This window comes from Hordeum vulgare, chromosome 7H (genome assembly GCF_904849725.1).
Source record: "Hordeum vulgare subsp. vulgare chromosome 7H, MorexV3_pseudomolecules_assembly, whole genome shotgun sequence".
NCBI classification, from domain to species: domain Eukaryota; kingdom Viridiplantae; phylum Streptophyta; class Magnoliopsida; order Poales; family Poaceae; genus Hordeum; species Hordeum vulgare.
Window position 1 is genome coordinate 19,196,102 of NC_058524.1, and position 17,629 is coordinate 19,213,730.

The 17,629-nt window shown below is 47.7% G+C and overlaps 1 long non-coding RNA gene across 1 annotated transcript; it reads left to right on the forward strand.

Annotated features, from left to right (window-relative positions):
- Positions 1-5,164: 5,164 nt before the first annotated feature.
- Positions 5,165-5,855, forward strand: LOC123412045. The gene is made up of 2 exons (XR_006613387.1): positions 5,165-5,308; positions 5,549-5,855. It is a non-coding gene; the product is annotated as an uncharacterized LOC123412045 (long non-coding RNA).
- Positions 5,856-17,629: the final 11,774 nt, after the last annotated feature.

A 17,629-nucleotide genomic window follows, 5' to 3' on the forward strand; every position in this document is an offset into this window, starting at 1 on the left:
CTCCTACATATCGCTCTGCTCTCAAGGACCCCCATTGGCGTCGTGCCATGCAAGATGAATTTAATGCTTTAATCCAGAACTCGACTTGGTCTTTGGTTCCCAAACCTGCAGGTGTCAACGTGGTGTCGGGCAAGTGGATTTTTCGCCATAAATTTCATCTGGATGGCTCCCTGGCATGGTACAAGGCACGATGGGTCGTTCGTGGCTTCACACAGCAGGAAGGCGTCGACTACACCGAGACCTTCAGCCCCGTGGTGAAGCCTGCTACCATACGCGTCGTCTTGAGTATTGCCACCTCCAACAGCTGGCCCATACATCAACTCGACGTCAAGAACGCCTTCCTCCATGGTGATTTAAAGGAGACTGTCTACTGCGCTCAGCCTTCCGGGTTCATCGATACCTCCTCCCCCAACCATGTTTGTCTTCTTCGCAAATCCCTCTACGGTCTCAAACAGGCTCCACGCACCTGGTTCCACCGCTTCCGCTCGTTCCTTGTTTCCATGGGTTTCATAGCGTCCAAAAGCGACACCTCCCTATTCATTCTGCGCCGTGGCTCTTCCATCGCATATCTCCTGGTCTACGTCGACGATATCATCCTCACTGCCAGCTCCCAACATACCCTCCACCACATCATCCACTCCCTCAAATAAGAATTCTCCATGACGGATCTCGGGAAACTCCACCACTTTCTCGGCATTAACGTCACTCCCAATACTTCCGGCTTGCTCTTGTGCCAACAACAGTATGCCCTTGAAATTTTGGATCGCGCCGACATGCTCAACTGCAAACCAGTTCCCACACCAGTCGACACCTCCTCCAAACTTTCTGCTAGCGCTGGTCGCCCTCTCGCCAAGCCCACGCACTACCGCAGTCTGGCCGGCGCGCTGCAATATCTCACACTCACCCGCCCAGACATATCCTATGCTGTCCAACAAGTTTGCCTGTTCATGCATCAACCTCGCGACACACACATGCAACTTGTCAAGCGGATTCTCCGCTACATCAAGGGTACGTCTCACTTCGGCATCCAACTCTACAAAGCCTCCTCACAGCATCTCCTCGCCTACACCGACGCCGATTGGGCAGGCTGTCCGGACACACGCCGATCTACGTCGGGCTTCTGCGTGTTCCTCGGCCACAATCTCGTCTCTTGGTCCTCGAAACGGCAGGTCACGGTCAGTCGTTCTAGCGCAGAGGCAGAATATCAAGGTATAGCCAATTGCGTCGCCGAGACTTGCTGGCTTCGACAGCTCCTCCACGAGCTACTTCGCCCCCCTACTCGCGCCACCGTTGTCTATTGTGACAACGTCAGTGCATCCTACCTTGCCAGCAATCCCGTGCAGCACCAACGGACAAAACACATCGAGATCGATCTTCATTTTGTACGGGACAAGGTGGCCCTCGGTGACACTCGGGTTCTTCATGTTCCTTCCAGCTCGCAATTTGCGGATCTATTCACTAAAGGACTGCCTACATCGGTGTTCACCGACTTCCGTTCCAGCCTGAACGTCCACCCATATGGCGTCCCGGCTGAGGGGGGGTGGGTGTTAACGTTATCCTTTACCTAGTCATAGCACTTAGGCCCTGTTTGTTTCATAAGTCCTAGGACTTCTTTAAGTCCCAACTTATAAGTCATAAGTCCCTACCTGTTTGTTTACAGGGACTTATAAGTCCCGAGTCCCTACCTGTTTGTTTACAGGGACTTATAAGTCCCGAGTCCCTACTGCAGCGGCGACGGGGCGGCAACCGAGGGAGACGAGGCGGCGGCCGGGCGGCGACGGGGCGGGCGGGCGGCGACTGGGCGGGCGGGCGGCGACGACTGGGCGGGCGGGCGGCGGGGCGGGCCGGCGGTCGGGCGGCGACTGGGCGGGCCGGCGGCGGGGCGGCGACGACTGGGCGGGCGGGCGGCGGGGCGGCGACGGGGCGGGCGACTATTGGGCGGGCGGGCGGCGACGGGGCGGGCGGGCGGCGGGGCGGCGACGACTGGGCGGGCCGGCGGGCGGGCGGCGACTGGGCGGGCGGGCGGCGGGGCGGCGACGACTGGGCGGGCGGGCGGCGGGGCGGCGGGGCGGCGACTGGGCGGGGCGGCGGCCGGGCGGCGACGGGGCGGGCGGCCGGCGGCGATTGGGGAAGCCGGCGGCGGGCGATGCGAGCGTCCTGGAGTCCTGAGCGATCAGGACAGGGCGGTGCGAGCGTAATGGGACCAGAATAAGTCCCAATAAGCTCCTATTAGAGAGTCTTATTTCATAAGTCCCAATTAACCATAATAAGTCCCAATAAGTCCCTAGTGTTTGGTTTAGGTGGGACTTATAGGGACTTTTTTAAGTCCCAAAACCAATAAGTTCCTGGAAACAAACACCCTCTTAGTCCAAGCCGTCCTTGTATGTAGGATCTGGACCGGCTCTCCTCCACCTCTGCTATATATATGTAACATCATTGTACATGTTGATCATTGGGAAGGAATATATTCTCTTACTTTACAAAGTTAGAAATTGTTAATGAATCTAAAAAATGATCGTGGATTTAAAAAATGTCCAAAAAATTTCAAAAAAATGTTAGAGAATTGAGAAATCACCAATTTTTAAAATGTTCTTGGATATCTAGATTTATACTATAATATATTGTGGGACTAACTTAAAATGTGGGCCTTCCGATCTGCACATCCGATGACCAGGATGCGGCAAATCCCTGCAACATGAGCCATCGGTCTTGGCATCCAATGGCTGAAAAGGTGCCCTCGCCGATTGTCACATCATCGTCATTACCAGCCTCACCTGTGCTAACTGCTAACCCCGGTCTGAACATATTAACTATCAAAACACATGTAATTTGCTGCTACCTCAGGCTCCACGGATTCGATGGTGTCTCTGTTCACCAAGCTTACTTACTCTCTTTACTTCCTCTTTGCGATCGCACGTTCGCACGAGCCTGAGCACGAAATTCATACTGCCCTGTTGGGACAAACCCACCGTCGACCCAAACACCGAACGAAGGTAGATGAAGGAGACATCATGATTTTTCCAGCGACGAACGCCGCGGCGCACCAACGCCTGTAACTTGGCTTTATTTCTCACAACGACTCAAACACATACATGAGGTATACACACGCACGCGGCATAATCCGGAAGAACTCTCACGTCGACCGGACATACATCACGGTACCGACGGAGACTACATCTTTTAGGCCCCTCACACTTGGCTCGGCACATTCCGTTGCTCGGCAACACACCGGAGCACGGCTACACACACCGGCACCTTCTACAAAACAATACACACGGGCTTTCATAGCCGGCTGCACACACAGGCCAGCGGCCACACAAACCGACTAACTCACGCACCTCTTACTTGACCGGCACACATAATGCATGCACGTACTACTCGGGCTGCCTACTAACTGACTCACCAATCCAGCCGCCTTTGTAGCCCAGGCCATGCAGCGCCTCAACACACAACGCACATCTGCGTGACTCGCTCCGCCCGTCAAGCGTTAGCCCACCTGCTCGTCCACATGATCCGGCCAACTAACTCTCTGAAATCTCTCCACTAGCAGCAAGACTCGGCCGGACAGCATACAACTTATGCATGTCAAGATTATGGCTAACATGCCCCAGCCGCCCATTTCCACGTGCACACCTCCCACCTTCTAAGGGATCTGAGCAGGAGAACGGGCGACGGAGAAAGAGCGAGGACAAAGATACAAGAGAGTACGAATATGGGCAACAGTGGCAAAATACACCGTCTATTTAGGACATACAGCACATGGCTTATACTTTTTTGTGGTCGGAGGCGGCCTCACTTTTGCGGTAGGAATTAGATATTGCAAATGTTATATTTTTCTATAGTTTACATATTTGGACAAACTTTGCAACGTTTGCCTTTTATCCCTCCAAAGGAGGACACAACGGACGCTCTTTATAATTGTTCCCACGCCAGACTACTATGAAGCTCTATGAGGAGTATATGGCACCTTCCCGCGGACATGGATTTGCAGTTTACCTCTACCTGTTGGTTCAGCGATGTATGGAGTCTGCGCCGAAAACAATGGTCGACTACATCATCTTGACTGCTTGACGAGCATGATACGCCCGCAATGAGGTCACACATGCTAAAACTCTGCCTAAGATTGAAGGTTCCTAAAGGAATCATCAACTAAGGAAATTATAAAAGGAAAACAACCCGTTCTGATCAGTATGGCGTCTGATCCTCGCATGACACAACTGACGAAACCATCTGAGAAAGTTTGGGCCAAACCTCCAGCTGGGTGTGTGAAACTGAACTGTGATGGTTTTGTTAATGCAAAGGATGGCTCGGCCGGAGCTGGATTGATGCCTAGAGATGAAAATGGGATCATTAATTTCTGGTCGTGTCATCAATTGCGGACTTTTCAGATCCTTTCAGGCGGGACCAGAGGGAAGAACTGCTGTTTGGTTTGGGTCGGATCTCAAGACTTGTCTCAGGTTTATACGGCTCAAATCTGAAAACTCGCCAATCATGGTGGATTGTGAGTGGATGGCACTAGTTTTAACTACCAATGAATTTTTCTCACATATTTGATTTCCGAAACAATAAATGTAGCATCCTCCCTTTCATTGGACTCTTATGATGCCTATAGAAAAAGACGCATGCATAGCAATTAATTTTCTTTCTCTTATCTCGAGGAATTAAATATGACGTGAAACTTAAAGCATTTTAACTCAATTAGACTCAAAACGAGCATAATATAATGGAAATCTATTTTTTTCGATGAGCCCTATAAACCGAAAAGATAGAAATACTGGTTAAGTTGGAGTACTAGTTAATTTTATCCACTAGAAGAGAATGAATGGATGGCCATACTAGTTTCAAGGTAGTACCGTAAAAGAACTCAAAAAAATAATTATTTTTTGCAAAGGAGTTACTATTTTTGGTGCGTATGATGTGTAGGTGTGTGGTGCTTTCCACCTATAAATGGTAGATAATAAATTGATTATCCGGTAATTACGAGCGCATTAATGCTATGATAACCAGAGGAGAACCAAGCAGTCAGCTTGGTAAGCTATTAATAAAAATTGCAATCAATGATGACGAGAGGATAAATGGGAATTAATTAAGTCCCCCCTATTCCTGTGATGACCCCTGTATATATATGATCACCGTCATGCCGAATACTTGCATCCATGGACTAGAAAGAAAACACTATCTGCCCGGAAGAAGAGTAATTGCAAGATCCCATTCACCATGGCACGTCCAAGGAACAACACACACAATTTGTTCTTGGTCGTAGCTATTCTGGTCATGTCTACCATCTTTCTGCACTGTAATGCAGAAGGTAAGAACACACACGTTTCTCCACTACAATTTGTTTCTTGAAACAATGCAAGGCAAAAACTTTGCTTTTTTACGTTGATATGGTAGGAGCGAAGGACAACCCAGCTAGCCAAAGCCGAAAACAGAAAAAAAGAAATCTATGCTTCGTTGTTCTTCTTGTTCTTCTTCTTCTTTATAGATCTGTTCTTTCTTTCCCATGGAAGGAAACTAACCGTTCATCTCTTTTCATGCTGCTGTGCAGACCCACCCAGCTGGTGCCAGCCGGAGGGTGTTTGCCAGAACCCGGTTACGCCGGAAAACACGCAAACGTGTAAAAACATCTGCAAAACTTTTGGCTACAACCCCGAACAAGCCTACTGTGATCCCGGCCCCACTCCAAGGTGCTGCTGCTTGTATTAAGCCCAAGAAATAATAAAGCCACTTGAGTGGCAGATGATGAATGACAAAACTAGCAAATTCATTTTTATGTGTCCATCTCGTCTCATGTAAAAAGATTGGAACAGATCATGGTCCAGCCCTATCCGTCAATAAAGTTGAGAAGTTTCTTAGGCGTGTTTGTAGAATTAATAAGTGAACATCTGGTATAACAAGGGGATGAAGTGTCTTAAATGAAGCCATGAAATTAACTCTTTGTTCAAGCGGAAGAAATGGACAAAAATATAAAGGCAACGAACACCCCTTCACGTCATAGCCCGACAAGATAGGTAAAAGGACAAAAATGGATGATATAAATCATCATTTGTTGGTCTTCACCCAACAGAAGTCAAGAAACAGATGAATTGCCTGCCGCCGATAGCAGTTTGATTGATCACATGTTGAAACGTCTAGTGTCAAGATTATTCTTTCAGTTGATCATCAGGACTAAGACAAGTGCGTAAACTCATTATGGATTACCAGAAGCAGCCAAATTATAATTTTGGCTACCATGATGAAAGGCAACAAACTTACTAGTGACTTGTTATTGTCGGTAATAAGTACATGGCTGTGTGCATTACATTGATGCAGTGGCCTCGAGCGGCTGATCTAGTGCCTGAAACCAGTTTCTACACTATATTTGTCGTCAGCCTGCTTGGCCTCGAGCGGCTGATCTAGTGCCTGAAGGTGACGGCTATCTCGGATCTACATCTACTTTGGTGTTAATTTAAACTTCTTCAAGGTTAGGCATGTCCGCGCGCGTGTGTGTGTGTTTTGTCGGGGACAATGTCTCTCATGAAGTGTTTGGCGTCAAACAACATAAAAATTCCATGGCTCTATCTCCATCTGGCGTGGCCATGGTGGCTAGCACGATTAGCATAGGGGAGCCTATGGTATTTGTTTGAGCAGATTGCTTATTTGAATTGCACCTCGATGAATTTATTTTTCAGGGTATAATGTTTTCGGTATATAAGCTCAAGTTCAATCGTACAAGCTTATATATATGATCATCCTAAATGGCAGTCACAAAATTGATTTGTAACATATTTCGTCCTTTTGACCTCATCTTGCACATATGCCTTGGTTTATAATTTATATTGAATAATGTGTATTAAAAAATATATTTTTATTTAAAAATATTATTTTATCATTTTCCTACGTAATTAATAGGGAAAATATAAAGTAAATGCAAAACTTGCCAGAATTCTCTTTCTACTAGCAATATATCATGTTTTCGGTTCGTAAGCTTAAGTTAAATTATACAAGATAATAAAGAAATTGAAAATGGTAGCCACTTCACAAACTAGCTAGAGAATCTAAAATGAAATCTCTAGGATTAGAGTTCAAACCTTCCTCTTTGGCGTAACCAAACCAAGATTCATAACCAGATTTCATCATTTTAATGGCATCTCCACATATGCCTAGCTTTGCCATTGATATTGAATAATTTGGATTAAACTAAAAATATTATTTATATTTTTGTTCGAGCAATTAATTGGCAAAAATTTGAGAAAATGCAAAACTTGTCAAATTCATTTTCTGCTGCCAAGGTATGATCATTTGGGTATGTAAGCTTAAGTTGAACCGTAGAAGCCTATATGATCATCCTAAATGGCAGGCATCCAAAGTTTTCGAAGTTTTGGCTATGTTTGATAGTAAAGTATTAAAAAATCAAAGTATTCAAAAACTACAGTATTTTAGCATGTAGATATAAGATACCCCAGTTTTCAGATATCACAATATTTTAGAGTATTGAGAATACTTTGAGCTGTTTGGCTAATGTTTGTATATATCGACGTAAGTTAGCTAGCTAGTTGCTTTCTCCTTAGCTACCCGGCTTTTGCAAATTCAACGGCCATGCACATAGGACACCCACACACACAAACTTTGAACGGGCACACATTGTACCCACCAGGCTACGCAGAGTAGCAGCCCACCTTAGACTGACGCACGACTGCTAACTATATAGCAGTAGCGCGGTTCGCGGACCTGCACTACTGCTGTTCTACCCTTATCCTCTTGCCCGCCCGCGCGTTGCTCACTCTCCCATCCACCGTCTCTCTAGCTCATCGCCCGTGGCTCCCGTATCGTCGTCGTCGTTGACGCACCGCCGTCCTCTCTCCTCCATTGCCGTAAGCCTCCTCACCCCTCGCCTTGCCCTCCTCTCTCCTTGATCCTCGCCCTCCTCCCCCTCCATCCTCCCCCTCCTCCCTCCTCCAGTCGCCGCCCCTTCTCCCTTATCCTCCTCCAGCCATTGCCCCCTCCTCCTTCCCAAGTTTTATAATTTCTTCATGTTCTAGTTCAAGATGGAGATGATGTTCAAATAGTATATATAGGTAAAAATGTGAATTTGTAGTAGATGTAGTAGTACAGTATATGTAGTAGTAGTAAAAATGTTCCTCCATTACCGTAGATGTAGTAGTAGTAGATGAGTAGCTGTAAAAATGTGCAAATAATTTTTTTTGAATGGAAATGTGAAGCGAGTATTTCTTTGAAATGCAAATCTAAAGCTAGTTTTCTTTTTGAAATGCAAATGTGAATTTGCAGAAACACCTCCTAGTGCCTATGTTTTACCGGAATGTTGATTCAATTCCATTCTAGCAAATTTCAGGCGCTCGATATGTCCTATTTTAGCAGTGGTCATGCCTAACTTTTGGGTGCTACAAAGTAGGAAATATAGAATGCCCGTGATTTGGTAGAACAAGAATTAGATGAAATTATGATAAAACATAGGCCATTTTATGCCATTACTCCATAAATGCAATGTTAACTGACTTAGGCTTATTAGGGTTGACTTTCACTCAATTGAAGCTCCTTGTGTGACTTCTAGTATGTTCTTGATGGAGGAATCCCGACTGTTGTCGTGGGGATCATTTCTTTTTTTCTTTTCACGATATATACCTTGGTACAATGCACCAGAGAGGAAGAGGAAGTGACCAACACCGACGGTCGAAATATCAGAGAAAGAATCCTGACTGTTATCGTTGTGATCGCTTCCTCTTCCTCTTCTCATGATATATACCTTGATATAGTGCACGAGAGAGGAGAGGAAGCGACCAACACCGACGGTCAAAATATCCGAGGAATAATCCCGACTGTTGTCGTGGAGGTCACTTCCTCCTTTATATCCGAGGAATAATCCCGACTGTTGTCGTGGAGGTCACTTCCTCCTTTATATCCGTGTGCTAGAGATTTTGGTAATCACACAGAAGACCATCTTAGAGTAAAAAGAATTCAAGGACCGCGTATTGCGGCTCCTGCGTCCATCTCTACCGGACGAATGGTTGGCCGATGCCTAAACGCTCATCAACAATGGCGTGTCTCTATCAGCATCGATAGTCAAATAGCGTCCCTCCCCAAGTTTTGGATTTCGTCCGAGAAAATCGAATTTCGAATGAAATCCATCCATCTCGTTCAGGCCAGGTATACTTGTTTGCTGGACCAAAAGTTTCGGCCATATTTGAAATTTAGGCCCGACACACCTTCTGGTCCAATGTGCGTTGGTCTCCTGGTGGTATAAAATGTCAGATTCCCCATCTCTTCACAGAACTGGCGGCACCGTCCTCGTGCTCGATCTGCTGGCGCCGCCGTCTTCGTGCTCGATCTGTTGGTGCTGCCGCCGTCCTCGCGCTCGATCTGCTCGCTTCGCCACCTCGTTTTGGATCCCATCGTGCTGCCTCTCTTTCATGGCGCGGCGCATAGGTGGCTGGTGCACGAGTGCTATCGTCCGAGCGGCCAGAACTGAAGCGGATAAAGCCCAGCGTGAAACTCTGATTCCTTGTAGTTTATCAATTTCTGATCCACGCATGTATTATTGTTACTCAGCCTTGCTCTGTTTTATTATCGTTGTTGAAGGATTTCAAAATTTTGGCATAATTTTGGTCATTTCTCATTCAAAATTCGCTAAGTTTTCGTTCAAGATTTCAAAATTTTTATGGCCCTTTTTGTCCGGAATTTTCCGAAAAAAGCCCGAAAAATGAATTTCGCCAATTTCATTAGGGGCCGATATATTTTACAAAACGAAATCCAAAACTTTGTTGCGGCCACGACAAGCCAACATCTGCAGCACGAGCGTATGCCCGCCCAAGCCCTGATCGGATTGAGTGCTCCGCCATGCGGCCCCGCCACCATCTAGCGTGCTCCGCCGCACCGGACCGCCACTGTCCTTCATGCACCTCCGCGCCTCGCCACTCCTACAAATCCTTGCTGACCGACACCGAGCCCCGCCGTTCAAAGAGACACAACGCCGCCGCGAGAAAACGCCCCACCGTTTCCGTTGTCCGCGGGGGCTTCGCCCGGCGGCGTCCTTCGGCAGCGGTGCTACAGGAGGGAGTGGGCAACGCGCTGGCGGCTCTTGGTTGGAGACGTGCCCGTGTCGCCCTGGGCAGGACGACGCGGGCCGAAGCGTTTTTCTTGGATCGTAAAGATATCCCCGATGTCACATCTATTATGTAAAACTTCTGGACGTTGACATGAATGAGTCTAACTAAATACTCCCTCCGTCACGGTTTAGAAGGTACGGTTGAAAATATATGGGACTAAGATAGTCATCGATTAGTTGTGAGATGTAGCAGGTGTAGATGTAATGCGTCTAATCAACTGAGAAAATACTACTCCCTCCGTCATGGTTAGAAGGCACGCTTGAAAATATCTGGGACCAAGATAGTCACCGATTAGTTATGAGATATAGCACGTGTAGATGTAATGCGCCTAATCAACTGAGAAAATACTAATACTAATGCGTGAGCAGCAAATTGGAAGGGCGCATGCATGAGTAGCACCAGTACTAATTAATAAGAGTAATTGCTTTCGCGCCTTAAACCTTGTCTATTTTAAAAACGCACGCAAGTTTAACTGTGCCTTCTAAACCGTGACAGAGGAAGTAGTACTAATGCGTGAGCAGTAAATTGGGAGCGCGCATGCATGAGTAGTACTAGTACTAATTAATAAGAGTAATTGCTTTCGCGCTTTAAACCTTGTATATTTTGAAAACACACGCAAGTTTAACTGTGACTTCTAAACCGTGACAGAGGGAGGAGTAAAAATGCACGCAAGTTTAACTGTGCCTTCTAAACCGTGACAGAGAAAGTAGTACTAATGCGTGAGCAGTAAATTGGGAGGGCGCATGCATGAGTAGTATTAGTACTAATTAATAAGAGTAATTGCTTTCGTGCTTTAAAACTTATATATTTTGAAAACACATGCAAGTTTAACTGTGATTTCTAAACCGTGACAGAGGGAGTATATGCCATCTGCAGATCACAGAAAAGACAGCGAATAGTAAAGTTGATATATTCAAGCTGAGGGTAGATGGAAATGTATGCGTAAGACTTGCGGAGGCATTCAGCGAATAAATGTTGCCACGCAATAGAAACAGTAAGCAAATAAATAATAGTACACCAAATTTCGCTAGTATGAACAGTACCTTATCTATATAAACTCCCCGCAAGAGAAGCAAACTCAATATATACATCAGGAGACAGCAAAGTCATGTAATTCATCTTCATCTTGATATCTACTTTTTCCTGTTTGATATGTTTTTTTTTCTTTTTTTCTTTTTTTAAAGAAGGAGGTTAAACCCCAGCCTCTGCATCAATCGATGCATGCAACCATCTTATTAATTATTCCACAAAGGTCTAACAAAAATATACATCAATCCATCCAAAGCCACCACTCACACCTACAAACTCGATAATGTGGAGTGTTCTCACTCCACATATCTAAGACCGGTGTTGTTTCCAATCCATCCACATAACGTATCGGGAACAACAGCCTGTGCAACACACCTAAAACGCATACCTCACGCACACGTTTTACCAGCCGCCATCATCCTCGAACTACTGACCCATCTTTAGGAAAGAGATCCGCATCATCCTTGCCAGGCCAATCATCCGTCGACGCCACCACGGCGCCCAACGGCGCCACCGCCCTGCGCTCATCCGTCCAGATGCGAAGACTCCGGGAGATCTGTTGTGCGTAGCAACTGCCAACCAGGCATGACTCAGCGTAGCACCTGTCGGCCGGGCATGACTTGTCAGCTCCACCGAAATTCCGTGCAAGACGAAGCCGCTCCACCTCCTGCCTCAGTCTGCCAGCGCTGCTCCACAAACGATGCTCCCAAGAGAGAAACGGCACCGCAGTACCGCCATCGTCCTATCTGGAAGACCAGATCCTAGGGTTTCCCCCGAAGCAATGCCCACCACCAGCAACCAATCAGGACCCACACAGTGCCCACCACCACTCAGCCCTCAAGACGACACCTTCAGGAAGGTCACGACGTCGAGGACGCCGCCGCCGCCCACCGGAATTAGGGTTTTCACCCGAAAGGCAAGGAAGGGGAGCAGAGGAGCAGATGTATACCGACGTCTCCAAAAAGAATAACGGCGCCCTTGAGCGTCGTCGTCGGCGAGGCCGGCCTGGGCCAACCAAGGGGTTTCCCCCAATCCGAATCTCCTCCACCGGCTTCACCGGCAGGAAGGGCCCCGGCACCGCCAAGAATCCGCAGGAGAGAGGCCCACAGATCAGGACCTGGGGGGCGAAGGTGGCGGTGCGGGCAGCGGCCGACGAAGGGGAACAACACACCTCCACAACGACGCTTCCAAGAAAGATAGCGACCCCCGTGGGCGTCGCCGTCGCGGCTCTGATAAATACCGGAGCAAGGATTTCTCCCGGAGCTGCGCTGGATAACCACCGCCACCGACCGCTGAGCATGGCCGCCACGCACCATCACGACCCCCAGCCAAGGCCACTGCACCGCGCGCCCTGGACACTGCTCGTGCCCAGCCGACCAGCGCAGGCGCGCCCGGCTGCCTCTCCCTACCACCACAGCCGAGTGCCTCGTCAGATCCGGCCATGGAGCCCGGGATCCGCCCTCCGCCGTCGCCGATTGGCGAGATCACACCGGATCCCGCAACCGCCGACGCGGGGCGCCGCCGTCAGAGCCCGAGGGCCGACGCGAGGGGCCCCGCCGCCGCCATCCCCGGGGCGCGCGCGGCTTCGCAGTCGTCCCCTCCGGCAGCGGCGAAGCGGCAGGGGAGGCGGAGAGGGGGTCCGATGACGACGCGGTGCGTGTCTCCAGATTGGTTTGAAGGCGCCTGCGTCGGATCGCGTCGGGGGCGGCGCCGCGGCGGGCGCTGAAGCTGGCCGCCTCAGGTCTCATGAGGAGCGGCAGGTGGCGAGGGCAGGCCGCGTCAGGTAGGTCTGCGGTGGCCGGCGTCAAGTCGCGTGAAGGCGGGGCGGGCGGGCGGGCGGGATGAGGCGTCAGGTCCTCGTCCCTGTTTGATATGTTAGAATGGAAATATAAAAAGAAACACACAATCAAATGCTAAGATGAGAACAAATGAAGAGACATACAAACACATGGGAATAAGATACATCGGGAGCGAAGCAGTCAATGGGAGGCCTCAGTCGTGGATAAGTCCACAAATATGTCTCCCAACATGTGCCATGAGAAAAAACAGCTACTCATCGGATACATCTTGTAGTAACACTGTATTTCCTTGGAATCATGTAGAGGGTCCACCGTCAATGTCAACGGTAGACATGATTAATAGTATAACCAACTGTTGGTTATAAGGCATCTTATATTTTATTTTATAGCTAGTTTGTATAATAATTAACTATGAAATAGTATTATTTTTATCATATATGATTCATCTTTCGTTCTCACAATGTATCTAGGAGCACGTGATAGAGCCAGCTCTTCACGAAGAGCTCGCTTTCCTTTTCTCTCCTCTTCTCTCTCATCCAACTCAACAAAAATATAATATTTTAATTATTATAGCATACTAACTGTGCCTTATTATACTTGCCTTGATAAGCCGGTTTGGGGCCGTCAGACAATCGATGTAGGGCACCGGTTGCGATTCGCTATGAAAACGCACCATACACAACAAGCTCGTCGGTCCAAGACATGTCACACCTGTAACAATGTACCTTCAAGCATAGTCGTACTCTTTACTCACTATTTTATCCACCTCGGTAGAAAAGACAAATGTTCTGACATTTGTGGTTCTCCTTTTTCCCTAAGAATAAACAAATTTGTTCATATCCACGACAAGGAGTGAGCTTCCTTTGGTCAGGGCGCTGACGGTGGATCTGCTCTAGGATGCAAAGCAGATGTGATCTGACGAACTGAAGCCTAGAGTTGTCACCGCCTACAATATATATGATGTCGGGTAGATGAAGACGTGGCTAGACCATGTCGGCAAGAACGCACAATTCGACGGTTCGAATTCGTAGCATGCCCACCATCTAAACTCAGCGCGGCTTGTTTAGAGCATACATTTTTTGACAAAATATATAAAAGCAGGATACTTTTAGCAATTGCTTGCCCGTGCCTCCTGCGTCACTGCTGGGGTGACTCCGAAGGTACCCCGAACCGCCAAAAAAAAAACTTGAACCATTGGAATCCTCGCCATCATCGGAGGGGGCTTCCAGGGATGGACGGTGGTGGCGGGGTTGCTCCCCCGTTACTCTCCTCCCTCCCCCAAACCACGTTCAGATTTGATGGTAAGGACTCCCTATGATGCCCTTAGACCAAGTACAATAGTATAGCCAGCTGTTGGTTATAAGCTATTGTCATGTCATCTATAACCCATCTTATAGCTAATATGTACAATAGTTCATTACAAAAGTGTACTATTTTTTTATTATATGGTTCATCTTTCATACTCACAAAATGTCTAGAAGCACGTACTAGAGCTGGCTCTTAGTTAAGAGCCCGCTTATCTTCTCTCTCCTCTTCTCTTTCCTCTAACTAAACAAAAATATATTAGTTTATTTTTTATAGTCAGCTGACTCAGCTCTATTGTACTTGCTTTTAATGGCGGTGGCACATAATTTTGGATTGTGTTGTTGGCTGTGAGTGGCCGATTTGAACGGTGCCTATCTAGTTAGAGTTGGGCTGGAGATTGATCCCTCTTACGCTTGTGGTTGTCGGTGTCCGACCTGATTTAGCATATGGCGGTCGAGCATGTGTCCCATGATGGTCGGATGGGATGCTGCCTTGCCATGCGCCCATGCCCTGATAGATCCCTCTCAGTCCCATGAGTGTCACAAACTCACACATCACACGTAGCTCTTGGTTTTGTGGAAAATCGGTGATAACAACACATGACTGGCGTCGATGGCGGTGCTTCTCGAGCACCTGGTCTCGAGATTCGGGTGAAAGCACAGGTCTGACCTGATTTGCTTATACGATTATACTCCCTCCGTTCTTAAATATAAGTCTTTTTAGAGGTTTCACTAAGAAACTATATACGGATGTATATAGACATATTTTAGAACGTAGGTTCATTCATTTTACTCCTGATTTGCTTATACGATTATACTCCCTTCGTTCTTAAATATAAGTCTTTTTTGAGGTTTTACTAAGAAACTATATACGAATGTATATAGACATATTTTAGAACATAGGTTCACTCATTTTACTCCGTATGTAGTCATCTAATGAAATCTCTAAAAAGATTTATATTTAAAAACGAAGGGAGTATTCAGCAATGATAATGGGAATGGTCATCCTTTGGGGAAAAAAAGCACGCTATATAAAATGTTAGGAATAAACCATGCTATGTCTAGCGTATGTACATGTACATCAGTGAGCATGCGCATGTGTACTGCCTGTAGCTGCACAAGTTCGTACTTGTGTTCTGGTCATTGTTTAGGTCGAGCCCGAGCGCTCGTGTGGCCACGTTCGAGGTGAGGTTGTGTTGGGCTGGCTTGTAGCAGAGTCTGCGATCGTGTGTAGCGATGGAGAAGGGATGCAGCGGGTGCAGCAGAAGGGCGTTGGCGTCCAGGTCTTGCGGATGAGCAGGAGGCTCACGATCGAGGTAGACCGGATCGTTAGGGCGTTCGTGCGCGTGAAGCTCGGTGCGTGGGTGCTGCGTACCAGGTTGTCTATAAAACTGGTTGTGATAGAGTTTTTTAGGATCAGGGGAGTCCAGCAAGAAAAAAGGTGTAGCCCCTAGGAGGAGCGTATGTGCGCGGTGTGTACATGGTGCGAAGCCACAGTTTGTGCTGAAATAAAGAGAGGTCGTTCGACGGCCGGGGTGTTTGTGTGTCGAAATATTCAGTCTCCGCTCCTTCTTCTACCTCCGCCCGTGAGCGATCGAGAGAGAGTTAGCTAGGGCTGCCCCAACTATTTTTTTTGAAAGAGGAGGGCTAAACCTCGCCTCTACATCAATCGATGCATACATCCTTTTTTATTAATTATTTCACAAATGTCGACAAGAACATACATTAATTTATCCGAAGCCATCATTCACACCTACAAACTTCATAATGTGAAGTACTCTCACTCTCCATATCTAAAACCGGTGTCGTCGTCAATCCATCCACATAACGCATCGACACCAAAACTGGTGCCGCGGACCTAAAGTGCACACCACATGCACACGTTTAAAAGTCGCCATCATCATTGGACCATTGACCCATCTTTAAAAAAGAGATACGCATCATCATTGTCAGTCCATATATCCGGCGACGCCACCACGACGCCCAAACACACCACCGCCCTGCGCTCATCTATCCGGACGCAAAGACTCTGAAAAAACTGTCGTGCGTAGTACCTGCCAACCAGATATGAGATGATTTTGTACAATGCCACAGCGTGCTATTTTGCATGTGATTAATAGTGATCAAAGGGTGTTATAAATTAAATCCATCGGCAATAAAAGTACTGGGATCATTAATTCATAGATTCTTGCTTGTTGTAGTAATAGACTAAGTGCTACTACAAGTTGGGTACTATAAATGTCATGGCTTCTGACCAAGCTTTCCATCTCGCAAATGCAACTACAAACACTACTCCAAGTAGCACCCTTTTCCCCATCTCTATCTACTTTCATAGCGTGAGTTCAAGAACACGTAATGTCCTGTTGCGTATCTTTTTTTAGGGGAATAATGCCGCTTTATTTAGTCTAGGAAACTCGGAATTTCATCCGAGATTACAGAAAGAACAAAATCCGGGAGGACCCCCAACCAAACCTTATTAAGTTTATCCCCTATCCCGACCTTAGCTAACTTATCAGCGGCTACATTCCGTCGAACGACAAACCCATGATATCTTAGCATCATCAAACACACCCATTGATGTTTTTTATCTCCTGGATCCACGGCCCCAACACAGACAGATTTTTTGCTGGATTATTCAACATATCCACCACCTCCTTCGCATCCAGCTCAATATGCACCCTAGTAGCATTAATCTCCGTCGCGACTTGAAGGGCCCTCCTGCATGCATGAATCTCAGCCGAAATCGGGTCGGTGATGGCAGCTAGCCGCCAGGAACGCGCCGTGGTGATCACGAAGCACAGCACCACCCCCACACCCTCCCTCTCCCCGCCTGGACACCGCACCATCGGAGTTCACCTTAACCCAACCTTCATCTGGTGGCTTCCATTTCTGTTGCATTCTCATCTTTGGTTCCCGCGTCAGCTTTGCATGGACCTCGTGCCATTCCTCCATATGTTGAGCTACAGTGGTCATTATTTCATGTGGAGGAGCAATCTGCTTCCCCTCCCTTGTGTCATTCCGTGCTAACCAGAGACCATATGCGGCTTGCACCATTGTCTCCCTGTCCGCCGCCGACGCACTAGCAAACCATCCCAGCAACCAGCGAGCAAGGGCACTCTGGGAGCACAACGAACTCGGTGGGATCGCCACCGTAACTCCCTTCTCCGAGTGCATCAACTGCCAGAAGCGCACCAAATGTGGACAAGCCCAAAACCTGTGAAGAATGGTCTCTTCTCGTCCACAGACCGTGCAGAAGACACCGGGCTTAATGCGCCGCCGGTGGAGCTCATACCCAACTACCAACCCGTTCGTAATAAGTCGCCACATATGTATCTTGGTTTTCGCGGGACCGAAGGTGTCCCACAAAGCCAAAAACCCTTTGTGCTTGTGAACC